General features: G+C 38.9%; 1 non-coding gene across 1 annotated transcript; it reads left to right on the top strand.

The window, feature by feature from the left end:
* The first annotated feature begins 16,311 nt into the window (after positions 1-16,311).
* LOC116125213 lies at positions 16,312-16,418 on the top strand. Its single transcript, XR_004127301.1, has one exon. It is a non-coding gene; the product is annotated as a small nucleolar RNA R71 (small nucleolar RNA).
* Positions 16,419-16,645: the final 227 nt, after the last annotated feature.

The following is a 16,645-nucleotide window of genomic DNA, read 5'->3' as shown; positions in this document are numbered from 1 at the left end:
TATGGTGGCCATTCTAGAAACGTCCGTAGCCCTAGTATTATTCTGAAGTACGGGTACAGATAATACGGTAAGGCTATCATAGTGTTGAACAACCCTGTCGAAAGGCAGTGACTGATCTCACTTGTCAAGGTTGTTTGGTGACAACCTGGTGCAACACATGGGTGCTTACTGTAGGCGGATACGCCGCAGCAAGTTCACTGGACTGACCCACCAGAGGATTCCACATGGATGGTAACCCTAGTGTCTATGGAACAAATCCTCTAATGAATGGTGGTGCATGTGATCCTTAGACTTGAGATCACCGGAGTGCCTTGTGCCCCGATTGGTGTAGTTTGACACTAGCCTAACGCAGTTCTTTCAAAGCTGTCAATACGGTGGTGATTGGCTGCATCAAGGAGTGTATCAAGACTATGGTGGATTGACAGAGGATTCATCACTCCCGGGTACGGGAGAAAGTTAATTCATGGCGCAATTCAGTATATGGCAATGACACTAAAACTGTGGCCACATGGGATTGAGTTGTTGCTATCCCGTTTATAATACGGGTCATTGGTCTAGAAACTGAATAATAATACGAGAGTAACCAAAGGTTGACACTATTTCTATGCCCTCGTCTCGTCGAGATAACGTATGATGAAGGATTGAATTGCACGGTAACCATATCGTTGACAGGTAGCTACTTTGCTGAATCCGAATCTATCGGGTGGCCATGATGCCTTGCTAGGGGCCAATCTTGGTCTGTGTATTAGTGAGACGATTAATGGTGTGTAATCGCGGTACTATACACTGTCGATATGATGAGGAGCCTATGGGTCACACACATAGAAGACAATTTAAGATCCAAGAAGAAAGAAGGGCGTTTTCGTCTTTTAAGGCGAAAGGGTATTTTGGTAATTTCATAGTGCAATTAAATTTGCTGAGGTCGTAGCCTTTATTTAATTTGTTGAAAAATTAAATAAGTGAAATTACGTTTAAATGTGTGTCGCACATATTAAATATATTATCATTATGTAAATGTTAATATATATTTAAATATAATTAATTGATTTTAATTGAGATAATGATGGAAAATAAAATAATTAAATTGGGAGTGTTTGGCAACATGGGGCGTTGGGTTGGAGCCAAGCCTATTCGTATGGGATTAGGGCAAATTGTTTTTTAAATATAAAAGGAAAAGTGTGTTGTTTTTAATAAGGATTTTTTTGTAAAACCAAAAACACACAGCAGCCCCATTTTGCTTTCCACGGCAGTAACACTTTTGAGCCTGAAATCAATTCAATTGATTTTGTTTTTCTTCTGAATTGAAGCCAAAGAGGATCTAGCAAATCCCTCTTTGGTCTTTTGAAATGTCTTCGTGTGGACTAAACAGGTTCGATCCTACACTTGGATCGGTAGCAAAACATTCGTCGACAAATTTGGAGGAGCCTCAAACGTGCGTTTGTTTCTTTAAACTCATGTTGAATATTTATGCAATTTTATTAATATAAATTGTAAAATATACCCTTGATCTGGCTCATGTAAACGTCCCTGAGTTATATTATTTTGTTTCCGTTGCGTTACGGGACCGTTTACTAACAGTGGTATCAGAGCCTAGGGTACTGAATTTTACAATTTTTATGTGTATGGTTGATAACATGTATTTGATGATAACATGTTACCATATTGAATCTGCGTAAATCTGTCTTGAAATTGTTTTTAAGAAACGATTAATCGATTATTTTTAATTTGTTGATGATCTACTGGTTTGGTTAATGCATGATGGATTTTGTTGAGATCAATGTGTTTGATTGATTGCAAAATCCGATTAGAGTGTTTTTGGTTGCTGTATGAACAAATCCGGAGCTACAGATCTGTGTACGCTCACCGCGGCGATTAAATCCATCGCCGCAGCGAGCGTTGTCCAAACTGGCGCTGGTGACGAAAGCAGCGATATAACTCATCGCCGCGGCGATCGTCCTCTGGACGAGCGGTATGAAAATAGCGCTCGCCGCGGTGATCGTCCTTCGTACGTGCGCTGTACCAAAACCAATGATGCCGCAGCGATCTAACTCATCGCTGCAGCGAGCGCACTTCCAAGTGTGCAGGGGTAAAATGCAAAGTTTCAAAACTTTTAGCCAACATAAATTGAAATTATCAGGGGGTAAATTGTAATAACCCAAAAATTTCAGAATTGATTGTTTTTGAAATGTATGCTTTGTACACTGCTCACTGGAGCAACAAGATGTACCAAGATGTAAAGAAAGAACTATGATGGCCAGGTATGAAGAAGGATATCGCAGAATTTGTAGCTAAGTGCCTGGTTTGTCAGCAGGTAAAAGCAGCACACCAAGGCCATCAGGGTTGCTTCATCCACTTAGTATCCAGAATGGAAATGGGAGAGCATTTCGATGGATTTTATCACAGGTCTCCCTAGAGTATAGAAAGGTTATAATGCTATTTGGGTGATTGTGGATAGATTAACTAAGTCTGCCCATTCCTTCCAGTAAAGGAAAGTACCACCTCAGATCAGTTGGCTCAGATTTATGTGAAAGAGATAGTCAAATTACACGGTGTGCCCAAGACAATAGTGTCAAAGAGATCAAGATTTGTTTCAGCTTTCTGGACTAATTTGAGAGGAATTTGGGTACCCGTTTGGCATTCAGTACAGCCTATCATCCTCAGACAGATGGCCAACAGAGAGAACGAATCAAGTGCTTGAGGACATGTTGAGAGCTGCTGTATGGATTATAGAATGACATGACATGAAATGTTACCTTTAGTGGAGTTTGCCTACAACAACAGTTATCAGTCTACAATAAAGATAGAGCCTTACGAGGCTTTGTAGGTAGACGATGTAGGTCTCCACTACATTGGAATGAGATCGACGAAAAGAAATGACTCGAAAATGATAGAGGATGTAAGAAATCCGAAATAGAATGAAGCAAGCCCAAGACAGACAGAAGAGTTATGCCGATTTAAGAGAAAAGAAGTGGAGTTCCAAGTGGGGTGATAAGGTATTTTTGAAAGTTTCCCCTTATAAACGAGTCTCGGGAACAAAGGAAAGTTAGCACCAAGGTATATTGGTCCATTTGAGGTGTTGCAACGAATTGGAAAAGTGCCTACAGATTGGCACTACCACTCGTATGGACAAGGTACATGATGTCTTCCATGTCTCAATGCTACGAAAGTACGTAAGTGATCCCTCCCACATCTTGAGTGTAGAAGATGTCGACCTTGTAGAGAATCTTGTGTATGAGGAGCGCCCTGTTCAGATTTTAGATCGGAAGATTAAAGAGCTTCGGAACAAGAGTATTCCGTTAGTGAAGGTTCTTTGGAGGAATCACAAAGTAGAGGAAGCCACATGGGAGACAGAACAGGACATGCAGAAGAGGTACCCGAAGTTATTCATGTGAATTTCGGGGACGAAATTCTTTTAAGGGGGGGAGAATTGTAATATCCCACTTGAGGTACGTATTTAAGATTTGCTGTGTTAGTTAAAAGTTTACTGTTTCAGCTTCAATTGAGTTTGTATGTTATCATGTATGTTGAGTTGGTTGTTTTGTTGCCTTGAAATTGGTTGAGTTTTGGTGAAGTTGGAAATCCAATCTTCGCCAGGGCAAAGGAGAAGCTTCACCGCGGCGAGAAGGAGGAGTTGCACCCACGGGTAGGTTCTGCCCTCTTTCGTCGGGGCGACGAAAAGTGCTTCGCCGCGACGACGAGCCTAATACAAAGTTTTTTGGGTTTTCTAGAGAATTCTTCTTTTGGGACACAATGATCATTCTACCCCTAATTAGTAGGAAAAATGGGGAGTAAAATGAAAGGAAATTTAGTAGAGATTGTGTTTGGATAGGGGTGTATTTGTAAAGAATCAAAGGATATAGATGGAATTTCCAAGGAAGGGCAAGGGCAAAATGGGAAATGATGCTTATAATATGAGCTAAAAAGAGTTAAGTGTAGAGAAACCCTTTAGTCCATTCATTCCACCGCCTCTTCCATTTGCCTAAGTTCTCTCATTTTCTCCATCCAATCTTCCAAGATTTCTAAGGGAATTAAGAGGGGTTTTGAGTAGAGATTTCATCTAAAGCATCCTAAGGTAAGGATTCATGCTTTAGATGTGATTTTCTTATAATTGTAGTGAAGTATTATTTGGTTGTTGTTGTTTTTGTTGTGGTTTTGAGTTGTAGAGAAGAGATAAGATAACAAAGGAAAGGAAAAGTGCTAAAGAAGTCATCTTTTCACAAGGTAAGTAAATCCTACCCAAGTTAAGGTTCAAGCAATCAAATGATGCATATGTATGATTATGTTTATGAGCTTGATATTGATTGTTGAGAATGATATTATTGAGGAGTTGATGGCTTTTGATGAGAAGATTTGAGCCATGAGAAGTAGAAATGAAGTTGTGGTAACCAAGTGAAGTTTGGTTACATTTAGAAAGAATTTAAGTAGAAAATTTGAAGTATTTTTCTTGGCCATATTTAGATTTATTGTGGAGTAGTTTTTCTCCATTCATGGATGGTTAAAGAAAGAAGTAAATATGTATCAAAAATAGAATTAAATTATGCATACATAATGTTTGATGAAATGTCTAGGTGAAATCTGCCCTGTCACTTCCGTGACTTCTAAGTAATTTTTGGGCATCTTACGGATTGAACTGGGCTGAGACCAGAACATAGAAGTTATAGCCCTGCTTCTAAGCTTTAAAACTAGACCAGAACCGTAGCAATCAGAGGTGTATAACGCAAGTTATGGTCTTTTTAGTGTGACTTGTGCAGAATGACTGTTTTGAGGAAATTTTGTATTTGGCATTTCATAAGTGCATTAGTGAGTATGAGCTATCTATACACATTTGTTTATACACTTAAGAAGTAGCTTGAGATTTAGTAAAGAATTTGAGTATAAGTTCTTTAAGAGTTAAGAGAAAGAGAACAGAGTAGGTTGTGCGATGGGGAACCTGTGAGTGATGAGTAGCATCATGAGAGTGGGTGCTTTGTGATCCCCAGCCGTGCCTCCGGTAAGATGAGGCCATGACCGTCACGTAGAGTGGAACATGAGGTTCCAGCCATGCCTCCGGTAAGAAGGGGTCGTGACATTTGAGAGAGATAAAGAGAAAGCATATACACTCACATGGCCAAGGGTTCCGAATCCATGCATAACCAAGTCCGATCGGCTAGAATGAGTACAGGTCACGTAGAGTGGGAGTGAGTCCCGGCCGTGCCCCCGGTAAGATGGGGCCGCGACTTATGAAAGAGTTATTAGAAAAGAGTTCTAAGAGAAAGAGAAAGAGAAAGAAAGAGAGAGAAATACCCAAAGAGAAGTTGAATGAGGAGTTGTAAGGAAAGAATTAGAGAGAGTTACGGGGATAGAATGAGTAGAGGATTTACTTACTGAGCATTATTTTAGTGGTCACCCCGTTGTTTTCCTATGTTTTGCAGGATCCAGGTGAGAATGCAGTCGGATGGACGTCGACACGCGAGGGGAAGCGGTTACACTGTCCAGCATGTTTTAATACCTTTTGTACACATTATAAGTTTGTGTAAAAATGTATATGTTTGTAAAGAATATATATATATTATATATCTATAGATATATATATATATATATATATATTATATATATATATGTATATGTATTTAATAAAAAGAAAATTTTGGGCCCAATTTCTTTATATTATTTTATATGTTTTTTTCATTATGAGTAGTGGCTATTACAGGCCTGCTCGGGCGAGTTGATACTAAGAATCTCTATGTATCGAACAGGAATACTTTCCAGCACATTTGAGTCTAGCGACAAGGCTATTCTTGCCAAGACATCTACAACAAAATTACTATCTCTAAGAATTTGTCTGATCGTGAAGTGCTTGAAAGACTCGAGTGCTGCCTTAGCTTTCTTCAGATAATTGATCATGTTTTCTTCTTTGGCTTGATATTCTCCTAAGATCTGATTAACAACCAGCTGGGAATCGCTATGAATACTAATTACACTTGACCCCATTTCTTTTGCTAATCGTAAGCCATCAAGTAGCGCTTCGTATTCAGCCTCGTTATTCGTAGCTTAGAACCCAAATCAAAGAATTTCATAGATGCGAGTCCCTTTGGGACTGAAGAGAAGGAGACCTACCCCGATTTTTTTTTTGTTCGAGGAACCATCAACATAGAGGCTCCAGGTCGATAAGTTTCAAACAGTTTCCTGGGTGACTTTGCTGGCTTGCTGCTCGGATCCCTGATTCGGTTGGTACGAAAACTCCAAAATGAAATCGGCAATAGCTTGCCTTTTAATGGTTGCCTTCGGCCTATAATGCAGATTGAACTGACTCAGTTCCATTGCCCATTTGAGTAACTTACCTGAAGCTTCTGGCTTCTGAAAGACCTGCCTGAGTGGATAGTTGGTCAAGACATGGATTGTGTGAGCATGGAAGTAAGGTCGCAGCTTTCTGGAGGTGATCAGCAGGGCATAAGCTAATCGCTCCATTTTTGGATATCGCATTTTGGCGTTAAACAGTCGTTTGCTCGCGTAATATAGCGGCCATTGGACTCTGCTTTCTTCTCTAATTAGAGCTGTGTTGACCGCATGCTGAGAGACAGATAGGTACAGGAGTAAAATTTCCTCGGGGAGAGGCTTGGACAGGAGAAGTGGCTTTCCAATGTGCTCTTTAATGCTCTTAAAAGCATGCTCACACTCCGGAGTCCATTCAAACTTTTTATTGGCCCTGAATATATTGAAAAATGGCAAGCATCGATCTGTTGCCCTTAATATGAAGCAACTGAGAGCCACTATTCTCCCATTTAGACTTTGAACCTATTTTTGGTTGGTCAGGCTTTTCATATCAAAGAGAGCTTGGATCTTCTCGTGGTTGATTTCTATCCCCTTCTGGTTAACCATATACCCCAGGAACTTTCCTGAGGATACTCCGAATGAACACTTGAGAGGATTGAGCTTCATTATGTATCTTCAAAGTACGCTGAACATCTTAACAAGTGCGTTATGATCCGAAGCGACATGCGACTTGACCAACATGTCATCAACATAGACTTTCATCGATTTTCCGATCTGCTTGAAAAACATACGGTTAATCAACCGCTGGTAAGTCACCCCAGCATTTTTTAAGTCGAAGGGCATGACCTTGTAACAATATAGCCCCTGATTTGTAACAAACGAGGTATGCTCTTCGTTCGACGTGTACATCAGAATCTGATTATATCCCGAGTAGGCATTCATAAAACTCAGCAGCTCATGTCCGGAGGTAGCATCGACAAGCTGGTCGATTCTTGTAAGGGAAAACTATCCTTTGGATAGGCTTTGTTGAGGTCGGTGAAGTCAACACAAGTTCGCCACTTGCCGCTAGGCTTCTTTACCAAGACCGGATTTGCAACCTGATGTGTTGAAATTACAACATGCATATGTATAGCAAGTGCAGTAGTCGCAAAAAGTAATAAAGTGATAAGTAGAGTATTGTTCCCACGAGGATTGCGTGTTAAGCACCAATTTTCCTAGTTGTTTATCAAATTACAGAAACCGAAAGATGTTTGGATTTACGGGAGAAATTTAAGCTAAAGCTAAAAGAAAATTCACTACGTACTTTAAAAGCTAATTTATGACAGCAAAGTTAATTCAAGAGAAATATCAATTACACAAAGCGGTTAGGGTTTTGACTTCACTAGGATTTTATGAATTAATCTACGAAAACTGTTACTTCTACATTCACATGCACGGATTATAAATCGGACATCCTAATGTGTAAAACATACATTCTCAGGCTATGTTTTCCTACTTATCCCTATTAAGCTTCTACACCCAACAATTTGAAATTTAATAGTTCCAAGTTTGTTAAGCTAAATTGATTTCATTGATTCTCAAACCTATCTCTAGCGTTCAAGAAAACAATGGCAATTATCCTAAGAAGCTAATACATGATTCACTTCTCAGTCTCATCATGCTCAACAAGTAAATTCAATAAAAACAAGAGTAATTACACAATCCATGCAATAGAATGTAAAAGCAACATCAATCTATTGATTAAACATTAAAATCCCAATTACATCAAAACCTAACCCAAAAGTGAGTTAGTTCATACTAAAACTAAAACAAATCAAAATAAAAGTTGCAAGCAAGGAATTCAACATGTTGGAATAATGGAAAGAAAGTGAATCTTCCCTATTTGATGAACCCAAAGAGTTTCAATCTCTAATCTTCTCCTCCTCTCCCAAAACAAAGTCGAACCCTTTCTAAAATGACTAAGTCCCCTTTATATAATCAATCCAAAAAAACCTAAAACTCTTGCCTAAAATAAAACGCACAGTTTTAATAAAAACTGAAACTTGCAGACTTCGCCGCGGCAAAGAATAAACTTCGCCGCGACATCGAGTTGGTTTATAATTCTTTATCTGTCCCAAGAGTTTATCGCAGTGGCGAAGTTTTTTGAACTATTCTGAATTTACAAAATTGCCCTCCGCTTGCTTTGTTGCTTGAATCTTCAATCTTTATTGATATCCAATAGGACAAGCTTCATAGTTCTTCAAATCCGCTTCAAAACTTCCTCGAATCCTGAGATTCGCTTGCTTCTGGGTCCAGAAACTCAATTTCGCTCAGTATTTGCTCTAACTGCACGTTTTTGCATGAAACATAAAATATATGAAATTAAGTTGCAATTCAGGAACAAATGAAAGAAGAAGTATCCAAAATCCGGCCAAAAAGCCTAGATAAAATAGTATAATCCTAGGATTATCAAATACCCTCAAACTTAAGACATGCTCGTCCCCGAGCATCAGGTACAAAATTTGACTAAAAGAGAACAACTAACAAATAGAAAAAGACAACAAAATTGAAAAAGAAATGAGAGAATTAAACTCAAAATCAAACACCAAGAACTGCCTAGAATTTATACAAGTCTAAAAATATTTGTTGAAATATTATTACTGAAAAATGCTTAACACTCCAAGAAGTTGAAAGTTGATTGACTATCTTTCTCTATCGGCCTCCTGAGTAGGTAATCCCCACTTCAGTCCACCTTCCGACTTTTATTTTATGCAGAAATTTAAAGTTTATCAAATGGTGGTAGACTCTATAAGCCTAAGTATCAAACTATTCTCCACTAATGCGGACTAGACATCACTAAAGATCAAAAGGTCTTTACAAGCTTGTAACGATAGGCTCGGTTAGTGGGCTCCAAAGAAAAGGATAAGATAAACAAAGTAAGAGAACTCGGTTTCCTTCATGCACACTAAGAAGCTATGTACAATTCTTATTTTTTGATTCTGAAATGAAACTCTCAAATTTCTATTTTTTTTTTTTTTTTTTTAGAAGCAACATCAATTTATTGAGGTCAATTACCCCTTCTTCTTGCTCTTCTTGCCCCCTAAACTTATTATTTTGGTTCGTCAAAATCTCACATAGCTCTCCAAACTCTTTTGTGTCTACATTAGGTTCAAAATTCTCTTAAAGGTTGTGACACATGTTTAGGGTGAAATGTTTGGGCATTTTTTGGTTGCAAAAGAAGAATAGGACAGTGATGATTTCATAAGGCTCAAATGGGTGACTAGGGAAACATTTTCATGGTCAGCTGGAAGGGCTCAAACGTTCCAAAAAATTGCCTGAATCATTTCCTCAATAATGTCAATTCTTAGAATTTCGCCTCAAGCACTTCTCAACGAGATTCTAGAGTCCACCAACATTATCAAGACTTCACCTATGTTTCTAAGCATGCCGAAATAATGAAAATGGTAGTTGAACCACTCAACAAACCTCTAGAAAGGAAAAATTAATCAACCAACCTAAACTTGAAGCAATGCTTAACATTTTCCATAACAATCCTATTCTCATCATAGACTTATGCAATTCATCATTGGCAATAACAATACAAAACATAAAAACAACTGAATACAAAACAAAATTTCAAATTTTCCTACCCCCAAACTTAAAATGATATTGTCCCCAATGGCACATCATGCACATCTCAGGAACAGAAAAACCTAATTAAAAGGGTATGAGATAGTTCCCTGATTAATCCGTGAAGGTTGATTTTCGTTCAACATCATGCACACCCATTCCTTGGCTTCCTCATCATCATCATCTATAAAACAAATGAAATTCTATGGTGTCCACTATGTTAGAAATTTCCACTGAATAATATGAAAAAATTACAACCTAATCTCACCCTTACAAACTAAACTAGAAAATTCAAACAACAATTAACAGTCTGACAAAGGAAAATTGGTTCCACTGTGCAAAACAAAAACAAAAACAAATGAAAACAAAAAATGCAAATACAAGTGTTTCGGGGTTCATTCGTTGTCTTCCTCTTCTCCTTCGACGTCATCATCTTCTTCCATGGAATCATCTTCTGCCTCTTCTTGCTAATCTTGCCATTGGAAGTTTGAAACATCAATGCCCAGACTGGTGCAGCTCTCCCTCGATTCCAATCTTCTCTATGGGCGATGGTCAATCCTCTGTCAGCAATAAACCCATTGTCTTTTCTTTTAATTGCGCCTTCGTAACGCTGTCTAGCCTTCTCATTCACAAACCTATTGTCGACATGTTTTCCTTTACCCCTGGGAATCGTTTTGAGCGGCATTTCAGTTTTTAATAGTGATTACCCAAATCTACCCCCAAACTTAGTGATTCAACTAGACAATTCAACACTAACGCACAACTTCTACAAACCACAATCACTCCTCAATTCACACAAAGGTTTCAAAAATTGCACTTACGCCCCAAAATCACCACTCTTCGAAACTCAATCAAACCACTTCAAAATAAAAAATCAACTTCCTCAACAATAAACAAATCAAACTTAACACTTCTTAAGTCAAAATCAATCCACAAATTGCATCAAAATCCACAACTCAACAAATTCAATCAATTTCTCAAACTTAAAGCATTAACAATCGCAATTGATCAAATTTAAGGCTAGAGAACTTGAAATCTTACCACTCCCACGATGAATGCACCACCAATCTCACCAATTTCTGCCCAAATTACAAGATCCCCAAATTTTGGAAAACCTAGGGTTTCCAAACTTTTCTTCAATATTTTACAAAAATCCTTGACAAAGTGAGGTGATTTAGTGTTTATGAGGGTTAAGGAGTGGAGTAGTGGGAAGACAATTCATTGGAAACTCTCTAGATTGAAGGTGAAAGTGTTTGGCTCTTGGATGGTCTTGGAAGTTTTCGCGAAAATGAAAAGTCATCGCGACTATTTATAGAGAACAGACTTCGCTGCAGAAAAGAATAAACTTCGCCGCGGTGAAGAAAATTTCTCGTCGCAGAGAAATTTTCCAGTGTGAACAACGTCGCAACGAAGAAAAAACTTCGCCGCGGAGAAATCTGGAATTCCATTAGTCCAATTTTTGGGCAATGTGTGCAACACCGCGGTGAAATTTGGAGAATTTCAAATTTTTCCACATTTTTTATCATTCACCTAAAACACCAAAAACAAACGAAATTAAACTATTCCCTATTTCATAAAACAAATAAACAAATTCAAAATAACTAAAAATGAGAACACTTGGGTTGCCTCCCAAGAAGCGCTTGTTTATAGTTGGAAGCTCGACTTTCTCAAGTTCTCATTCCAAGATGTCGAATTTGACCGGTAGTGACTTGCAACTCATCGCCCCATCAATGTATGGCTTCAATTGCTATCAGTTGACCTTAAATGTCCTCTTTTCTTCATGTGAAACTCCATAGCCCCGTATGGGTAGACTTCTGTAACTATGAAGGGTTCGGACCATCTACACTTAAGTTTTCCAGGAAAGAGCCTAAGTCTAGAATTGTACAACAACACTTTCTGACCCACTTCAAAGTTTTTCTTCGTGATATGCTTGTCATGCCACATCTTGGTCTTTTCTTTGTAAATACGAGCATTCTCATAAGCTTCATGACGAAACTCGTCCAGTTCATTCAATTTCAGCATCCTTTCCTCCCCAGCACCTTATAAATCCATGTTTAGCTGCTTGACTGCCCAATATGCCTTATGCTCGAGTTCCACCGGCAAGTGACATGCCTTCCCATATATCAACCGGAACAGAGACATACCAATTGGAGTCTTGAATGCAGTCTGGTATGCCCATAATGCATCATCTAACTTCCATGACCAGTCCTTCCTGGACATGTTAACTGTTTTCTCTAAAATTATTTTCAGCTCTCTATTCGACAGTTCCATTTGCCCGCTGGTCTAAGGATGGTATGGTGTGACCACTCTATGTTTCACTCCATATTTTCCCAGGAGAGCATCAAGTTGCCTATTGCAAAAATGAGATCCCCCATCACTGATGATTGCCTGTGGTACCCCAAATCTTGAGAAAATGTTCTTCCGCACAAAGTTAACCACCACTTTGGCATCATTGGATGGTAATGCAACTGTATCCACCCATTTTGACACATAATCCACAACCACCAAGATGTACATATTTCCATAAGAACTTGGGAAAGGGCCTATGAAGTCAATTCCCCACATATCAAAAAGTTCAACAACCAGAATATTATTCAACGACATCTCATCTCTCCTTGAAATATTTCCACTCCGTTGGCATTGATCACATTCCTAAACTACCCAGAAAGCATCCTTGAATAGAGTTAGCCAATAAAATCCAGATTGAAGGACCTTGGCTGCTGTCCTAGTCCCTCCAAAATGACCACCCACTTCCTTCTCATGGCAATGCCTTAAAATACTCTCCATCTCCTCTTCCAGGACACGCCTACGTATCATCTGATCTGCACAGTGTTTATACAGAAATGGTTCTTCCTAGAAATAAAACTTCAAGTCAGAGAAAATTTTTCTCTTCTGTTGGAAGGTCATGCCATTTGGGAGCACTCCCGATGATAAATAATTTGCAATATCTGCATACCAAGGTGCTTCTTCAACTCTCATTAGTTTCTCATCCGAGAATGTCTCCTTGATTTGAGTTTCCTCTTCACTTCCCTGGTTTGGTTGTTCAATCCTTGATAGATGATTTGCCACCACATTTTCTGACCCTTTTTTTCTCGGATCTCCAATTCAAACTCTTGCAGTAGTAGGATCCATCTTATCAGCCTTGGTTTTGCTTCTTGCTTTGCCAACAGATGCTTGAGCGTTGAATGATCCATGTAGACTATCATCTTAGAACATAGCAAATAAGAACGAAATTTGTCAAATGCAAAAACAATGGCTAACAGCTCCTTTTCAGTAGTGGTGTAATTCAATTGTGCATCGGTTAGTGTCTTGCTAGCATACTGAATTACATGCAAAACTTTGTTCTTCCTTTGTCCTAAAACTACTCCTAATGCAAAATCACTAGCATCACACATCAATTCAAAAGGTAGTTCCCAATTGGGAACTACAATAATGGGTGAAGACACTAATAAATTCTTAAGAGTTTGGAAAGCATGTATGCATTCATCATCAAAATCAAAATAGACATCCTTAATCAATAAATTGCAAAGGGGTTTAGAAATTTTAGAGAAATCCTTGATAAACCGTCTATAGAACCCTACATACCCTAGGAAACTTCGGACTACCTTAACGTTTGCAAGTGGTGGCAGCTTCTTAATCACTTCCGTTTTGGCTCAATCCACTTCAATGTCGTCCTTTGAAATTCAGTGACCAAGTACTATTCCTTCTTGAACCATGAAGTGACATTTCTCCAAATTGAGCACCAAATTTGTATCCTGTCATCGCTGCAAAACAAATAAAAGGTTAGACAAGCAATTATCAAAAGAAGAACCAAAAACAGAGAAGTCATCCATGAAGACTTCTATGAACCGCTCTACCATGTCACCAAAAATTGACATCATGCATCACTGGAATGTGGCTGGTGCATTGCACAACCCAAAAGGCATCCTTTTATAAGCAAAGGTGCCATAGGGACAAGTAAATGTCGTTTTCTCTTGATCTTCCGGAGTAATGGCAATCTGATTATAACCTGAAAAACCATCCAAGAAACAATAATAAGCATGCCCCACCAATCTTTCCAACATTTGATCGATGAAAGGAAGTGGAAAATGATCCTTCCTTGTTGCTTCATTCAGTTTCCTGTAATCGATGCACACCCTCCAACCCATGACTGTCCTAGTTGGTATCAATTTATTGCTGTCATTCTTTATTACCGTGATACCTCATTTCTTTGGAACCACTTGCATCGTGCTCACTTATGGACTATCTGACATAGGGTAGATTATGCGTGCATCTAAAAGTTTCACCACTTCCTTCATAGAAGGATTCAATCTCTGTTGTGGCTGCACCCTAGGCTTGACATCATCTTCCATGAGTATCTTGTGCATACAAAAAGATGGAGAGATGCCTCTAATGTCCGATATGGTCAATCCAATTGTTGATTTATGCTCTCTTAACACCCGAATCAATCGCTCTTCCTCCAATTTACTCAGCTTTGCATTAATGATCACTGGAAAGGTTTCTGATTCACCAAGATAAACATATTTGAGGTGAGAAGGTAAAGGCTTTAATTCAAGTTTTGGAGGTTCTTCCATTCTTGCCTTTTCCTTCTCTTTTTCAATGTCAAACTCTTCAAATTCTGGATCTTGGTTTGCGTTTATCGATTGAAGTGCTTCCAAGAGCCTAGCACACTCATTCTTCATCGGCTCATCTACCTTTGTTGTTTTTTATTAGGCAATGCAAGCTTCTAAAGGTAGTTGAGGGGTGTTCTCTTCAATAGCATCTGCCACTAGTCTACCCACCAAGTCTACACTAAAGCATAAATCTGACTTTGATGGAAATTTCATGGCCTCAAAGACATTGAAAGTCATTGTTTCATCTTGAACCCTTAAAAGCAATTTTCCTTCTTGCACATCAATTAAGGCTCTTTCGATGGCAAGAAATGGTCGCCCCAAGATGAGAGGCATTTTCTTGTCCTCTTCCATATCCAACACAACAAAGTCTACAGGAAAGATGAATTTGTCCACCTTAACCAATACATCTTCAACTATGCCCCTCGGATGCTTGATGGATCTATCTGCAAGCTGCAAAGATATGGTCGTTGGCTTCACTTCACCAATCCCTAGTCTCCTGAAAACAAAAAAAGGCATTAGATTTATGCTTGCACCTAGATCACATAAAGCTCTATCAAATGTAATATCTCATATAGCACAAGGGATAGTGAAACTCCCTGGATCCTTGAGTTTCAGCGGCAGCTTCTTCTGTAGAATGGCACTGCATTCCTCCGTAAGCATCATTGTTTCCTCCTCTTCCAACTTCATTTTATTTGAAAAAATTTCCTTGAGGAATTTTGCGTAGCTCGACATCTGCAAAAGGAATGTTAATATCCAGTTTTTTTAAATATCTCAATGAATTTCGTAAACTGCTTATCCTGATTTTTCTTTCCGAGCCTCTAAGGAAAAGGCATAGGAGGAGTGTGATGTGCCAACTTCGGTGCTATCTCAGGATATGGCAATTTTTCTTTCTTTAGCCTTGGCCTCTCTTCCCTCTTTATTTCTTCTTCCCTGGGACTTGTTGGTTTCTCTTCAATAATGATCTCTTCGTCGACTTCCTCATCAGAATCTTCCCTGTCTTTTGTGGGCTTTCTTCTTTCCCTATTTGTTTCACCTCTTCCAAGACTGTTCCACTCTGTAGAGTTATTGCATTCGCTTGTTCACATGGATTTGTCACTATGTTGCTTGGTAGGGAACCCTGTGGTCGCTCATTCAGTTTTTCTACTATTTACCCCACCTGTACCTCCAAGTTTTGAATAGACGCTCTTTGGTTTCCGAAAGTTGCCCTTATCTCACTCATGAAACCTGTGGTCTCTTGCATGAATTTCCCGAATATATCCTCCAATTTTGACAATCTTTGATCCCCTGGCTGATTATTCACCCCCACTTGATTGTTTGGCACTGTTCTTTGATTCTATTGGTTATTCTGCTAATTCTGATTGCCCAAAGATAAGTTTGGGTGATTTCTCTAATCAGGATTGTACGTGTTGGAGAAAGGATTGTTTTGTTGTCTCTGATTCCCTGCCAAATAATTGACTTGTTCTGATGATAATGAAACTGAAGCAAAGGTGTTCCCCACTTGACATTCATTGCTCGCATGGTTACCTGCACAAAAATCACATGTTAGTTGAGGTGTTTGAATAGAATTCACTTGCATACCTCCTAATTGCTTCTGAAGTGTTGTAAGTTGGGCTGAAATGGCCTTATAGGCATCAACTTCATGAATACCCATAGACTTCTTCGACTGCATTCTCTCATTGGGTCTCTGATAGTTGTTACTTCTCAGGACTTCAAGCAACTCATAAGCTTCTTCAAGTGTCTCTTGTTTTGCAATGCTCCTCCAGATGCTGCATCCACCATCGTTTGTACATTAACCATCAATCCATTATAAAACGTTTGGACTTGCATCCAAACTGGCAAACCATGGTGTGGACACTTTCTCAGTAGTTCCTTATATCTTTCCCAAGCTTCATAAAGTGATTCAGTCTCTTCCTGTAGAAACGATGTGATATCATTTCTCATCTTTGCAGATTTCGCTGGAGGGAAGTATTTAGTCAGGAACTTTTGTGCCAATTCATTCCAAGTTGTGATTGTTCCTGCTGGTAGTGCCATTAACCATCCCTTTACTTTATCCCTTAATGAAAAAGGAAATAATCTTAATCTGATAGCATCATCTGACACTCCATTTGATTTGAAGGTATTGTAGATCTCTAAGAAGTTTGCAATGTGTGAATTTGGATCTTCCTTCAGAT

The sequence above is a fragment of the Pistacia vera genome, unplaced genomic scaffold (genome assembly GCF_008641045.1).
Source record: "Pistacia vera cultivar Batoury unplaced genomic scaffold, PisVer_v2 Contig160, whole genome shotgun sequence".
Lineage (NCBI taxonomy): Eukaryota > Viridiplantae > Streptophyta > Magnoliopsida > Sapindales > Anacardiaceae > Pistacia > Pistacia vera.
Note: the sequence above shows the minus strand (reverse complement) of the source record. Positions and strands in the feature narration are given on the sequence as shown.